Source organism: Falco peregrinus, chromosome 9, assembly GCF_023634155.1.
Source record: "Falco peregrinus isolate bFalPer1 chromosome 9, bFalPer1.pri, whole genome shotgun sequence".
Classification (NCBI taxonomy): Eukaryota; Metazoa; Chordata; class Aves; order Falconiformes; family Falconidae; genus Falco; species Falco peregrinus.
The window spans coordinates 722,656-737,013 of record NC_073729.1 but is presented as its reverse complement, the minus strand read 5'-3'; the positions used below and the strand labels follow the sequence as shown (position 1 = coordinate 737,013).

The 14,358-nt window shown below is 55.8% G+C and overlaps 1 pseudogene; it reads right to left on the bottom strand.

Annotated features, from left to right (window-relative positions):
* Window positions 1-8,161: 8,161 nt before the first annotated feature.
* Window positions 8,162-14,358, bottom strand: part of LOC129785156 (hydrocephalus-inducing protein-like) — a 91,229-nt pseudogene continuing 85,032 nt past the window's right edge.

Sequence of the window (14,358 nt, the reverse complement as noted above, 5' to 3'; positions counted from 1 at the left end):
GCAGCCGCTCAGGCAGGACAGAGCGACCCAGGGCTTGGACAGCGCCTCTGTCCTGCCCCACAGCACAGGGCTGTGCAGGCACCCACCTTTGCCCAGGGCTGGGGGCAGCAGGGCCTGACGCTCTCTCTCCTCTCTATCTGCAGATCCCAGGCACTGAAGGAGCTGTGGGTGGCCACGCTGCTGGGGTAAGCCGGGGGGATGCTCCAGGAGAAGCTGGATGGACGGGGGAACACAGCCCCCAGCTGGGGAAGGTGCCCCCGTGGCTGCGAGCAGCTCTCGGGCACAGCTGCCTGACAAGAGACAAGAGACGGCTTGGGGCTCACCCAGCTCTCTCCCTCTCCCTTCCCGGTGCACAGGACACCAGAAGGACGCACGGGAGCCCACGTCACCCATCTGACATCCATCAAGCTCCTGGAGAAGGAGCTGAGCCGCCGCCACGCCGTGAGTATCTCTCTGCTCTGGGCCCTGTCCCCAAGCACTGCTCCTGCAGCCGAGCAGCAGAGCCATGGCTGCTCACCTTCTTCCCCTCCTTCTCTCCTGCCCAGTGGAGGACACTGTGCGCCAGGAGCCTGGAGAGGCTGATGGAGGCACAGGCAGAGGTGAGAATGGCTGCCTTGCACCTGCCTCTGGCTGCGCCGGGATGCGCAGGGATTGGGGTGAGCTTGTGCGGGAGGGACAGAGGGTCTGATGGTGCCACTCAGGGAGCAGAGAGTTTTGGGAAGCCAGCAGCATGCCAGCACGTTCTGACTGGTGACACTGGGAGGAACCCTGCCACATGGGGAAGAGAGCCCGGGAGGGCAGAGGGTCCCAGCTCTGCCACGCTCAGGCTGCTGGTGGCCCTTTCTGCTGCGGGGCTGCTCTCCAAGCACAGCCCGATTCTTGGTTCTTGCAGGCTCATCCCAAGCAAGGGCCTGCGACGGCCCCATCTGCAAACGCAGGGGGACTTTGCCCCGCACCAGGTGAGTTTGGGAAAGCAAGGCAACCTCCTGCAATGCTGTGCTCACTTGTCCCGAGTGTCGCCATGCAGGTTGGGCAGCCCACGGAAGGATGTCACCTGGACGGACAAGGACAACTGCTGGGCAGTGCCTGCTGGATATGCTTCTGCGGGGACACGGAGCCTCTGCTGCTGCCCGCAGCTTGCAGGAGGGCAGGGCGAAGGCTGGCACAGGCTGACCCCGTGGCACGATGGCTCTCAAGAGCCTCTAAGTCAACACCTCCGAGCCACAGCCGCGGTTCCAGCTGCTGCCTCCCTGCCCATCCTGCCGCACCACACAGCACCGTGCTGCCGGCAGGGCAGCGCAGGGCAGGGCAGGCGCTGGGACCGCTGGCCTGGGGTCTCCATTGGTGGTGTCTTACTCTGTTTTCCTCTGCAGCAGGAGGGAGCAGCAGCGGGAGCAGCACCAGCAGGAGGAGGATGGGGCTGCCCTGGCCCTTTGCCCTGCGGCGCACCCCGGCCGCTGCCCAGGCGCCAGGGCAGGCGGGCTCCAGCTGCAGCAGGGCGCTCTTTGGGCAGCCCCTGGCAGCCCTCTGTGGGGAGGACAACACGCTGCCCCGGCCCATCCAGGTAAGCCAGCCTGGACAGACGGGGTCCCCAGCCCTCCCTCCGGCTGCTCTGGAGAGGGCCTGCGTGTCCCCAGCAGCTGCGGGGACAGGGCACTGGGCTCTGCACCCCCAGAACCTGCTTCTGGTCCCAGACCCTTTGTGGCGCTTAGGCAACCACGTCTGGGGCAGAGCTCTGGTCCTTGCCACCGCTTGGTTCTTCAGCCAAGCAAGTGGCCTCCTGCCTCTCCTGCAGGAGCTGCTGGCTGTCCTGCACCAGCAAGGACCAGCAACGGAGGGGATATTCCGCAGAGCTGCCGGTGGGACAGAACTTCGGCAGCTGCGCGAGGCCCTGGACCGCGGCAAGGACATCGACGTAGGAAGCCAGCCTGCGCTGCTGCTGGCCGTCATCTTGAAGGTGAGCACTTCTGACCTGCAGCTGGAGGAGCTCCTGGCTGGCCTGCAGCGTTCAAAGGCTCACCTGCAGCCCTTGGCATTGCAGGACTTCCTGCGAAGCATCCCCACCAAGCTCCTCGTCGTCGACCTCTACGAGGACTGGATGGCAGCCATGGAGAGGGCCAGCAAGCAGGCCAAGGTGGAGGAGCTGAAAGCGTAAGTGTGGGCAGCAGCCTGCCTGGTGAGCAGGGACCGGGAGAGTTCTGGGACCTGCCTGCAAAGGCACGGGCTCCTCAGAAAGCTGTCTTTTCGGGCAGCTGCAAAGCTGTGCAACACGGCCGCTGGCTCCCACCCGCCTGGGGCCAGCTGCAGGGACGGCTGTGGGCACCCTCTGCTTCATCAGCCTTGTCTTCCTCTTCCCTCAGGGTGGCCAACAAGTTGCCTGCGGCCAACCTCCTCCTCCTGAAGCGGCTGATGGCCCTGCTGCAGCACATCGGCCACAACGCAGCCACCAGCAGAATGAGCTGCAGCAACCTGGCCATCTGCGTCGGGCCCAACCTGCTGAGCCCACCCAACGAGGACCTGCTCCCGCTGCAGGCCATGCTGGCGGTGACCGAGAAGGTACGCCCTACCCAGCAGCCAGTGCTGCCTTCCCGGCCCATCGGAGCTTGGCTGTTGCGAGGTCCCTGGCTGCCTCCTCCCTTGGGCCAGTGCTGGTGGGCTGGGTGCCTGGAAGAGCAACCCCCAGCCGCAGCCGCCTGCGCAGGCGAAGGGTCAGCAGTGGGAAAGGCTGCTTGACACGTCTGCAGGCACCTGGCTTGAGACCAAGGCTTTGATGTCTGCAGGTGAACGTGCTGGTGGAGTTCCTCATTGAAAACTGCGGGGACATCTTTGGGGAGGAGGTGGCCGGCCTCTCCCCTCCATCAGCCGAGGAGGTGCCAGCACCCATGGACAGGGGCACAGGTAGGAGGCGGGACTGAGGCTTGTCACAGACACTGGGGCTTGGGATGCCAGAAACCTCAACGCTGACGAGACAAGTGGTGTAGGGCTCGGCTGGGCTTTGCTTAGGTGTTCTTGACTTCCAAGAAGTCGCGCTGCTGCACGTGCTTTTGCTTTCCAGAGCTGCGGTGCGAAGAGCAAAGTGGCCCTGCAGGCACAGCAGAGACCCAGCGTCCGGCAAAAGCCTTTCTGGATGCAGCCGCCTCTGTGCTGGACATCGACAGCGGAGCTGGGGGAGACACAGGGGCAGGGCCCAAAGCGGCAGAGGTACGGCAGCTCCACAGACGCTGGGGCAACATGTCTCAGGTGGGACAGTAATTTCCCAGGAGGCCAAGCAGCCGCTGGGCCTCCTCCTGGCAGCCGCTCTCTTGTGCCTTTGGGGTTCCTCCTCTCCCCCCAGAGTGGTGCGTGCTAAGGAAAACTGGAAAGGCTGTTTCTGGAATGCACTTCATTAAGTGTGATCTGCTTCATCAAATAAAACATACCTACAAAATACCCACAAAAGGACAGAAAGGAGTAGCTGCCACCTTGAGAGGGCTTTTGCTCAAATCCTACTCCATCGCAGCTTCATCAAGTCTAGGCTGCGTTGGCTGGACTGTGCAAAATGTGCACGATGCAAACCAGCATCTCCTCTGTAGAGCTCATACAGCAATTTGGCAGTCAGGCCCTCACTACCCCAGGCTGTCACTTGCCACCCGTTACCTCCCAAGTTTCTGGTTTAGGCACCTCCAGATTTGCCTCCAGGCACCCCCGAGGGCACGGCAGAGTCCCTGGCACGCCTGCCACAACTGACCAGCCTGCCCCAGGAAACCAGGTAGGAAGAGCTCCCCTTGCCTGACCTGAGAGCTCGCTGCAGGGGCTTGGGGCTTTCCCCATCTCATCACGCTGTGGGATGGAAAGGTTTGCAGGCTCCCACCAGGAGAAGGAAAAGTCAAGGAAAAGGAAGAGAAAAGAAGCCTGGGCAGAGGAGAGGGACAGCCAAGCACAAATAAAAAGGAGAAGAGAGGAAGCGATTTTGTGGACCCAAACCTGAGAAAATGCAGGAAGCTGCAGCACGTCAGGAAGGCCAGGTGCGTACCACGCGCTGCTGCCCATCTTTCCCAGCCCTGAACACGGCCCTAAGTCAGCCCAGCTGGCTGGCAAGGGCCGGCGAGGGCTGGTGCTGAGCAGGGTTTGGGATGAGCCCCACGGCAGCTCCCCGGGGGCTCCCCGTCGAGCCCTGCTGCGCGGCACAGGGGCACTGTCAGCATCCCTGCGCACGCACAGCTCCCTAGGGACATCACCCCTGGGGAGAAGGCACCGGAGCCGGCCTCGAGTGGAGGCCAGCAAGAGCTGTCCCTTCTGGGCCATGAGGAATTCCTCGGAAACAGCGTCCCCCAAAGAGGGGGGAACCAAATCCTGCCTCTTCCTGCCTCTGGGGGCTTATCAGAGCTTTCCGACTCTGTCGTTGCAGGTGCCGACTGATTTTCACCGGCTGAACAGCTGTGACTCCTGGGCCCCTGCAGCTGCTGTTGACAATAAAAGAATCTTTTCCCTCTCCTGACTGTGTCTGCCATAGGGTCTTGTGGAGTGGGGAGCGCTTGTGCTGGGGTGGACCCTCGGGGAGGAGATTGGGATGGTCCCTTGCCCCAGCACCCTTTCCAGCGGGCATCGGGGCTGAGCTGAGGGGCTTTAGGAGGAAAAGCAAAGCACAGAGCCACACAGGAGGGGGGGTTGGAAGGGACCCGTGGAGGTCCTCTGGGCCAAGCCCTCTGCTCCAGCACGCTCGCCTCGAGCAGGTTGCTGAGAACTGTGTGCCCTTGGCCTTTGAAGATCTCCAAGGACAGAGACTGCACAACCTCCTTGGGCAACCTCTGCCAGCATTTGACCGCCCTGGGGGGAAAAAATTGCCATTTCTATCTCTCCTTTCACTGTACCACATTCCAGAACAGCCACGACATGACAAGCTCCCTACAGCTCTGGCAAAACCAAACTGGGTGGAAATCAGAAACTGGTACTGCTGTATAAGCAGCACAGCCTTTAAACCCAAACCAAGGGTTTAATTCTAAAGGTCAGCTGTTGGAGCACCATGAGGCTCTGGTGGGACAGCTCTGGAAAGAGTTAAGCCTACGCATCTTCAAAAGTTCTGCTCACCTTGGAAGAGGCCACATATGCAGGGCTAGCGCTGCCCGTACCCTGGAAGGTTAATTTAACCCTAATTTCTAAATAGCACTGCAGATACCATTTGAAGGGCACAGCACTGTCTGCCTCTGTCTCACTAGGAGCAAACACTGACCCGCTGGCTAATTATTCAGCTGCTTTGGGGGGGTGGGGGTGGTGGTGGTGGTGGTAATTTGCAGTAGATTTAAAAACCACCCTCTTGCCAATTCAAGTCTGCTCCGACTTCAGTGAGAGCAGCTGGGGAGAACTGCAGTCAATGCTGACATGCTCTTCAAAGCCTTCACTGCCCCCAGCCTGCACGGTTTGCTCAGAGAGCAACAGAATTGCCCGTCAGCCAGAACAAGGAACAGAATCACTAAAGCAGCATCCCCTCATCGGCACTGTTTTTAAGTTTATCTCCTCCGTGTTTTGCTGTCTCTCCATATGGCCGTTTTGTTAATAAAGGCAGTGTCGCCAAAGGCTTGAGGTAATAAACAATTAAATTAGTAAATGAAAAAAATTGTGTGCTAGAGGGGAGAAGCCAGTATGGGAATGGGAACTGCGTGTTCTGCCCTTGCTTACACCACACCTGACCAAGAGCCTTTATACATTGCCTGAAAAATCAGTTATCTGCAGTGAATCCCAGTGACAAGACAAATAGTTACAGCTTTTTTTCTTTTTTTAAAAAACAAACAAAACTTGGTCTCTTCTGCAAGGTCAGCTCCAGTTGAATGTGACAGCAGCGCATCCCTGGGAACGCCGAAGGGGATCTGCACTGAGCCACCAGGCACCCTCCTGAAGACGAAGCAGCTGGCTGTACGACCGCTGCTGGAAACCAGGCAGCAGCGAGCTTCACCTGGAGCACAGGGCTCTGGATCAGGGAGGTCAGGGACCAGGCTGAAGGAGACAGGACCCCGCATTACGACTGTCATGAGAAGAGGAAATCCCAAGGAAGGTCTTCTGCCTCCTCCCTCGTTACAAGGCGCTGGGAAACCATTTGCGCCCTGTGGCAGCACATAACAGACCCAGCACGGGGGTTATGCAGGCAGAAAAACCTGCCACTGATTAAGAAAACTTACACCCTAGGCCTGTCTCTTCTTTCCTGGTCACAGAGACGTGACATGCAGCTGCCTTCTGTGGTGCCAAGAGATGTCAGCCTTAGCAGCCACATAAAACATCTCCGAGAAGACAGCATGACAAAGAACAAGTAGGAAATGACCTAAGAATGATGCTTTTTCCTTTCTGCAGGGAGAGCAAACACTTCCATCAGTCCATAACAAGCCTTTGGCACTTGTCAATACGGCAAAAATCAGGCACTTAGGGAGGCAGGAAAAGAAGATGACAATGGAGCAAGGAGGAGAAACAGCCACTTTTGTCAGCAGGTTACATCAGCCCCCAGCTAAGCTGCAACAGCTCCTTCATGTTGACTCATTCCTCCAGTCTTTTTTTACCCAAGACAGACACAAATCCTCCCCTTGCTGGATCCAGAGGATTCCCTAACACGCTGGGCTGCCTGGCAGCTGGGAAAGCAATCTGACAGGGAAAAGCACACCCGACAGACACAGGATTTGACAGTGTGAGCACAGGACGACACACTGGTCCCAAGGGTCGCAGATCTGCAGACACCCTGGCAAGCAGGGATAAGCCAACCGAGGACGCAGGTATGCAGTCCCTACACCCCTCTTCCAACCCAAAAAGCCCCGTCTCAACACACAGATTTGGCGGGTTTTTACTTATTTTCTTCTGGTGGCAGAGATACTCCCTCCCTGCTGCTCCCTGCAACTGAGAATAGAACAGACACAACTCACCCAGCAGAGAGGAGAGGGGTACAGGGAAGCTGGTGCCTGAGGGGGACTGCAAGGAATTCCTGAAGTCACTATCCCAAAGTGAAGTTCACCGCAAATCATGCTGGCTTGCTCAGGTAATGATCTTGTCTCCCACAAAGCCAGCAGCAAGCTTGCCTTAACAGGAAGAGCAATTATCACTCGAGGGTTAAGAGTACCACCGGGGTGGCAGCACGGCCACCTGCATTACAGCATTTTCCTTTTCTGTTTCAAACAAGACACCAGCCTTTCGTTTGCCCTGTTGCCACCCCTTAAATTAACCTCATTCAGTTTGTCAAGCTGTCCGTCAGTCTGCATAACATTCCCGATGCAACGCTCCTGTGAAAATTTCAGTCGATAACTCGCCCTTTCAATTGGAGACCATGATCTCTGAGCCTCACAGCCACCGTTTGCAGACTGGCCAACAAATGGGAGACAGGGAAATGACGGCTCACCCCCCTGCAGCAACCTCCAAGCAGGAACCAGAGCAGCGGCTTTGGCGCTTTAGAGGACACAAGGCTTGGGTTCAGGGACACGGGGGAATGAAGGATGCCCGTGTCACCCATCAGCTGGGCTAAGGCACAGCGCAGCCTGCTCCGCTCTCAGGTGGACACGTGCACGTCACCCTGACACCCGACTGCATCTCAGGCTTTATCTCCACAATTATTCAGTCCCCTCTGCTTCCCGTCAAGGAGCTGCCAGGCAGCGTAAGGCAGCCAAGGGCAAAACTTCAACTGGGGCAGCAAAAGAGCGGCAGAGCAGGCAGCTGCTGAGGGCCAGGGCGCAGCTCGGGCACATCTCACCCACGCCCGCGCTGCTCCCATCAGGCAGCCTCAGCAGCACCGTGCCCGGAGTCTGTCTGAAGAGCCTTTGGTGAAGCGGCTGATGGAGCAGGTTCCCAGGACCTGCCTCCTGGCACGTCTCCATGAGAGCAGCAGCTGCCCTGAAAAGCAGAGATGCTCACCATGGGGGAACTCGGCCCCGTGGAGTCAGCAGGGGGGATCATCACACACACAGAGTCACAGAGCGGCTGGGGCTGGCGAGACCTCTGGAGATCATCTGGTCCAAGCCACTGCTCAAGCAGAGCCCGTCTTTATTGCAGGGAAAGAAACCGTCCCTGAGCCGCCTCGTGTTACTGCTCTAGTGACTGATCAGCCCCAGGACTGGCAGAGATGGCGGTGAAGCACGACAGGCTTTATTGCCCAGTCCCATGGGTTAGGGCCCTGAGGCAACGGAGGGGCAGATGTACCCTGCAAGCCCCCCGGCTACACCGCGAGCTGCCCGGGGAGGAGGGAGGCATTGCACCGGGACAGCAGGACCCGAACAGCTCTGCGGGTCACTGCCTGCGACAGGCATGCAAACCCATCATTTCAACACCAGTACCAGCCATCCCTGGTGGCTTGCTCTCGCCACAGATGGAAAGCGGGTTTTCATGGTGGATTCAAAGAAAGCTGCCCTGGGAATCCCTCCCCCACTTGGAGGTTACTGTTGTCCCCCAAACAGCTGGAAAAGCAGCAAGGAGGAAATTCGCCCCCCTCCCCCTTGGCCCAGGAGGCTGAGCCTGGCCTCTCGCACGCTGCCTGATGCTTTACCCGCAGACCCAACCAAGCCCACAGAGCCAGGCCTGGGTGAACCAGCTCCACAAATCCAGCCCACCTAGCATGGAGCAGAACAAACCTCCTCCCAACCCTGTTTTTAAGCCCCTCACAGATCCCACCTCCAGTGAGCGGCACATCGCACCCAGCGTCCGCACAGGAGCCCTCCCTGGCTGCACCAGCCCTGCCCCCCCCTGCCAGGGCAGCGACCCAACCGCCTCCTGCCACGCAGCTTGTCAGCTGCAGCCTCCATCAGTTCAACGGCCTTTCCCTGCGGCTGGCCCCCGGAGATGCCCTGCAACGCGACGGAGCCCACACGCTCTGTAGCTACACAACCCTTACCGTTATATTTTTGTGCAACACCACAGCTGGTTGGGCGCCCAGCAGGTGTGAAACTCACCTCACCACAGGCAGGCTGAGGACAAACTTCACACCCCAGACTCTGTCACAAACAGCAGTCTGACACAAAGCAAACGCAGACCTAATGGGGAAAGCGTCGGGAAATCCATGCCCTTCCAGGAGCAAAGGGCCACAGGGGCCTCTTGATCTCAGAGCTCCAAAGACACGACTCTCCGTTAAATACCGTCCAGAAAACAGAGGGAAAACTTGTAAAGATGATCCAGACTCATTTCTGCACAAACATCTATGCAAGCTATTTTACTGAGGGGTGCCCCAGCTAAAACTGCCCCCAGAGCCAGGCTCCTCTCGCTGCGTTGGGACGGAATATCTTGCTTTCTCTCCGAGACAGCAATATGGGAACGTTGCATGTAAAAATCAGGCCACAGGCTGCTACAGACCAGTCAATTTTCATTGGGAAATAGCCCCACAGATACTTACCATCTCTACACAGAAGGAAGCAGGGATGACAGCCTGATTGGAGAGGTGGAGAGTTTTGGACGCATCTTGTAGAACTTCAATACTGCTGGAATTTATCTCACTCAGATGCACGTAGACAACCCGTTCTTCTCCAATGCTCACTAAACAGATATTCTGCTCCAGGAAGCAGGTAGGAAAGAAAAAAGAAAAGCAGGGGAAGTTAAAAAATATGAGACAGCTCTAAGTGTCCTCCTCGACTGGGCGATAAGTACGGCTGTTGGAAGTTTTCAGTGTTGCAAGGCTGAAACAGAAGGCCTGGGGCAAGTGCAGGCTCGGGAGTGACCCCATCTGAAAGCCACAAGCTCCCGTTCTCAGGGGACAGAGAAACCCTGGGTCCCACGCTCTCCTTTCCAGACCTCCTCCACAGTTAGCTCTCCTTTCTCTGCCTTGTGCCTGCTCCCGCTCCTTCTGCCGCTCAGCCTTGCCCCAAACCTCCCTGACCGCTGCTGCTGCACAGCGACACTTGGACAGTTACTTCTCTGACATTCCCAAAAATGCACCTCTGAAAACCAGCACAAGCCAGAAGCGAAGCAGGCTCTTCAGAGCAGAGATCGTGCAAGTTATGGCCTCTGATGTGTGCTTATGTGTATTCCTGGTATGGCATGAATAACAGGCATTAATTATTCATTACATCATTCAAGTGGTGTTTTTTCTCTTGACAGTCAGAACCAAAAGCTTTCTCCTTGCAGAACTGGCACAGACTACTGGAGGAGGAACACAGATCCCTTTGCTAAACCACCTTCCCACATCATTAAAAACAACGAGAATTTGTCCACTCTTGCGGTGGATTTCACTGGTTCCAAACACCTCAACACTTCAACAGGATCTGAATGCATAGAACTCCCAACACTGACCAGACGCCGTATGATTCACTGGAGGGCACAGAGTACGATTTAACCGAAAAAGAAACCAGCTTCCACGATGTAAAACCTTTAGTGATGTCTGGCTCAAGGAAGTGGTATTGACAGCTGTCAGAATCACCAGCCCAACTCAGCCAGAAGCAGCAGCATCCAGAAATGCTCATCCCTTGGCAGGGCACTGCTGCGTGCAACTAAGAGCCAAAAACCTCACCTACCAAGGCTGGGGCCTCCAAAATAAGGAACTGAAGCCATGCACGATGATGCATGTCTGGGCGATGCTGCCCAAAGCTCCCGGGAAGGAGGAGCTGCAGGGAAGAGCTGCGCCTCGCCAGCCAGCTCAGCTTCCCGGTGACAGCGGGACAGCAGCAGCAAAGGCAGGGCAGAGCCCTTTGGGGATGAGCGGAACAACATCTGGAGGATGCCCAGGAGAGCTGCCTTCTGTCAGCCTGTGTACTAACACCACGCATCCTCACCACCAAGGAGAGGGCTTCAGAAACGCTACCCCTTCATCTACAGGGTTCTAAAAGGGACAAGGAAAATGCCATTCAACAGCGTTACAGGCAACATGGCACAGGGAAAGGCAGCAACAAGCGATGGCAGCTCTGCCACCAGTAACGCCAGCGCTGGGATTTACCAGCTCCTTCATGCAGATGACACACGCCAGACTGGAGCTGGCACGCGTTCACCTGCAAACAAAATACCCGACAACGGAGCTGTGGAGGGACTCTGCACAACCTGGATGAAAGATCTGTACCACGTTCTGCCTGAAACGGTGGTAAAGACCAGGCATCGACACTGGGCACCCCAGCCGAAGGCAAGAACGAGCTTTGAAGTTCTACTGGAACACACTGCAGCGATTCCCAAGGTCAGACTTGCAGCCGTACGGGTAGGATCTGCCACCAGCGCAGGACACGTAACAAGACAGCCAGCTCTTCTGCCAGCCCAGAAAGCTTTGGGTGCGTCAGCTACCAGGGAACTACTGGAACTGCACTGCAACCAGAAGACAGACCTATAGAAAATGCAACGCATCTAGTCCTTTCTTTAGGCACAGCTACGCTTCTCCAGCTGAAATGCTCGCCCTTTGGGCAAAACATTGACACGTTCACGTCCAAACAGAAAAGATTAAGGTAAGGTCAACTTTCAATTTATAAATTGTTAGCCCAAGCGTAAAAGCTTTTCAAGGTACCTGTAGCTCAAAATCCAGCTGACATTTAAACAACTGGTTATTCCAGTGGGGAGAAACCCTCCTCTTTCGGGGAAGCATGCCTTCTGTTTGCAAGCAACTGTTTTGTCAAACTTGAGACTTCCCTGCAAAGCCTGCATTGCCTGGCCTTGCTGTTGACTGGTTTACATGCACATCCCCAGCAGCCAGGGTTGAGATGACCAGTGGCATCCAAGGGATTTGGCATCATCGTTTCAATTCGGTTTATAAAAAGTTTATATCCCTGCAATTGTTTTCAAAATGTCAGCCTTCCTTTCTGTTACAGAAAGCTTCACGTTCTCGGGAATCCTCTGATATCCCCTTCCGTGCTCAGAGAGAGGACAAGACATTTTAAAACAGCTGCTTCAAAAGTTAGTATCCTTTTAAATTAAAGTTTAATTAACTAAATTTGTTCTCGATTTCAGCCAGTGGAAGCCAGGACACCAGATACAACGTTCTCTTGCCTACACTTTGTTGTTGCTGCTGTATATGCCTGAACGCAAATGTCCTGTAGGAGCCTTTAGTCCAGGAATGCTTTGCCTCACCCCTTTTCAAGCTTGGTAGGGAAAAAAAAAGAAAAGAAAAAAAAGCTTGTGCTCCAGATGCAAGCAGTGTGGAGTCTCATGCGTCTTTGGCTGGGGCTTTTGGCAAAGAGATATGATGGATATTTCTCAGGCGGGATGGACCTGACTTTCAGGAAAGCTTAAATCCAGCTTTACAGAAATCATCATTTCAGCACGGTCTCTTACACCGCTCTTGCTTTAGTGGTATTCAGCGATGTCCCCGTGCACTCCCGAACAAGAGTTCTAATGAAGCAGCGGTTGCTGCTCATCTCGTAACGCAGGAGAGCGAGAGACCCAGGAATTGCTCTGGGTTTCAGACTGGGCTTGTTATCCCGCCTCACACGTCCGTAATTAAACACCATCTCAGACACTTAGATTTCCACCTAAGAGGACACCACCCTTCTCTAGGCATTAGCTGCTACTTATGCCATGAATCCCTTCTTTCCGTGTCCGCACCAGCCACATATTGTCACGTTCTCCTTTTCCCTGGCAGAACCCCTGTACACTTTATGCCCACCAAGATGAGTCACACAAAGGCACGCATCTCGCCTAGCACTCACCAGCGGGGATCTTTCATTCCCAAACACTGAGACACTAGCCACAGTGTCCTGCCTTCCTATCGCCTGGGCTTCCAGCGTCAACGGGATCTCCACCGAGCTGTGAGGCTGGATAATCCCACACGGCACAGGGCTGGAGTACCACACAGCAGCATCCTCCTTGTGCTCCTATAAGGGACAGAATCAAAGACAACTTCAGAGTGACCTCTGAGGAAACTCCAAGCTTCTTAACATCCACCACAACGGCAATTCACCCACATTTTTAAAAATCCCTAGGAGAAAGCAGAAAGGCACAACACAAGGAGCAAGATTTGTATGGGCCTAATTAGCATCCTCACAGGGTCCAAAAGCTGCTGCACTCGCAAACGCCCACTCCGGTGCTGGCGGCCTCCTTGCAGCAGCTTTTCACAACCCTCAAAGTTCTCCTGCATGAAAGCACCCCAAAGACTAGAACGAAACTGCTTTCTGAAGAGTTCAAACCGCTCCTGAAGTTCATATTCAGGTAGCTTCCCGTTCTCTCCAAAACTTTAGGTTTGAATATAAAACAGCAAGGTCTTATCCAAACCCCGTTTTTTTCCTAACAAACCCCTCGATAACGACGTTTGAGGGCAGGAGGCGAACACGACGCCAAGCCTGAGGAAGGACTCCATAGCAGCCTGGAAGATCACTGTCGTTCACAAGGGTCAGCATCCACTCGCAAGGGAACTTCAGAAAGCACCGTCCAAATGTCAGAACAGGGCTGAGCACGGGCAGTGGAGGAACGACACATCCGGGTGAAGAGATGACCAAAGGGAATTAGAGACACTGAGAGAATGTAGAAGTTGTTTACTCCCCAAACAGCATGAAACAGACACAACGCATTTGTCTCTGCCAGATAGACATTTCCTACCTCTACGGCAATCGATCACCTCTAACTTCTTCTTACTCAACAGCCTCTTGTAAAGGAGGGGCAGCCCCAGACTCCCGTGGCAGAGGCTGCCCAGTGCCCTGCCCCAGTGCTCTCTCATCAAGCTTTGCCCCTCCCTTGCCCCAGGAGGCCGGCAAGGACCCTCCCACAGTCCCAGCAAGGCACGAGCTCTGCGGGAGCCTTCCCGCTGAGGACCAGCGCTCCCCAAAGCTCAAGGAAAACAAGACTCCCGCATCTCAGTAAAAGCACCTCCCTCCTCTCCCGTACCGCTCTCGCCCTGCCTGAAACCTCAGCCGCTTGCCCCCGCGATGGAGGGCACCAGCACCGCCTGCCTCTCGCAGTGGGTGACCAGCCTCTCCCAGCTCCTGCAGCTGCCTGGGTCCTCCACACACCAGCCCACACACTGACTCTTCCCATTCCCACTCGTTTTACAAAATTGCAGCCCAGGCACCCAGTGGGTGACTCTGCCGGGGAGAGGGAACAGCACCAGCGAACTGCGTCCCTCTCGTCATTAAACTGGCACCCGCTGCGGCGCAACGGCATTGAACGACGCTGCAGCTTTTGGCTTAAGTCTGGGAACGTTCATGCTCAAGAGAACCAGAGAAACCTGAGCTCACCTGCCACACCAAGGACTAGTTTCCCCTCACCACTCCTGCCGTAAGCCCCTTTCCCATTTGCACACGCCTTCATTAACTGAGCCAGACCCCAGCTTTCAGCAGGCTGCTTGCCGCCTTCCAAACAAATGCTGCATTTTGGGCCAACCCAGCACAAGCCCACCGCTTGCAGGGAGAAGCAGGGGCAGTCCTTTGGAGATTCATTACTCCTCAAGTCCCAGACAACAGGCCAATAGTGAATATAATCACTGCTCCCTTAAAAATAAAATAAACCAAAAAAAAAAAGACA